The following is a 1,065-nucleotide window of genomic DNA, read 5'->3' on the forward strand; positions in this document are numbered from 1 at the left end:
CCATGGTCGTCATCATAAAGAACAAGCATGGATTCCTCACAAGGACCATCCCCACGCCTCCTCCTGATGATCCCATCTTTCTTGTCTGGGAAAGATGTAACAGTCTATCATAGCTGTTTCATTCTCTTTCTCCTTCCATCACTCAAAGTGTCATATACTTTTCCACTGTCTCCACTATGCGGGAAGACCTACAAGAACTTTTTCACAGATTGATTTGTTGAGAATCGCAAAACTACAAGAAAAAGTATACAGACTCAAACAAGGAAATCGATCAGACTTCTTTACCTCTCTGAAAATTCTCTGGGAAGAGCTGGAGAATGCTAGACCCCTACTTCTGTGTAGCTGTCCGGCCTGATGCTCAACCCTCTGCCACCGATTACTCGGGTCTTCGCAATGGTGATCAAGCAAGAGCGAAATCTTCAAATTGCTTCTGGAATCCTGGATGATCAATGTCTACTCGCCGCTGTTGTCAATACTCGTTGTCCTGCACTGGGGTGAGGCCACGGCTGTAACTCCCAAGGGCGTGGTGTTGGCTCCAACAAGCAGTGTACCTTTTGCGACCGAGTGGGCCACACCGTCGATGTGTGCTAAAGAAAGCATAGATATCTATCTGTCCGATCACCCATGGTACCCTAGTCATCCACGACTTCCGGACCGAGCAGTTTCCTCCAGCAGTAGCACCGCTATGACCGTGGCATCTTCTTCTCATTCACATGCCCACTTGCAAGCATAGTTGTCAGAATCGAACCGGTGATCAAATCGTCAGGTTACTGGATTACTGGGTTATTAGTTTAATCGGTGGATTACTGGTTGAACCGAATGATCCAGTCCTATATAAATAAAAAATAAAATATAGTCAAAAATTTAAAATTAAAATTTAAGATACATATTTTCGCTAACACTTTAAAAATATCTAGCTATTCTAAAACAATATGAAACAGGAACAATCAGTATTTTGTTAATTTTATTCTATCATAAATATTTTTATTTTATTTTTATATTAAAATAACTATTATTTTTAAATTTTAATAATTTATTAATTAGTTTATATCTTTTATACTATTG

Source organism: Arachis duranensis, chromosome 6, assembly GCF_000817695.3.
Source record: "Arachis duranensis cultivar V14167 chromosome 6, aradu.V14167.gnm2.J7QH, whole genome shotgun sequence".
Taxonomy (NCBI): Eukaryota; Viridiplantae; Streptophyta; class Magnoliopsida; order Fabales; family Fabaceae; genus Arachis; species Arachis duranensis.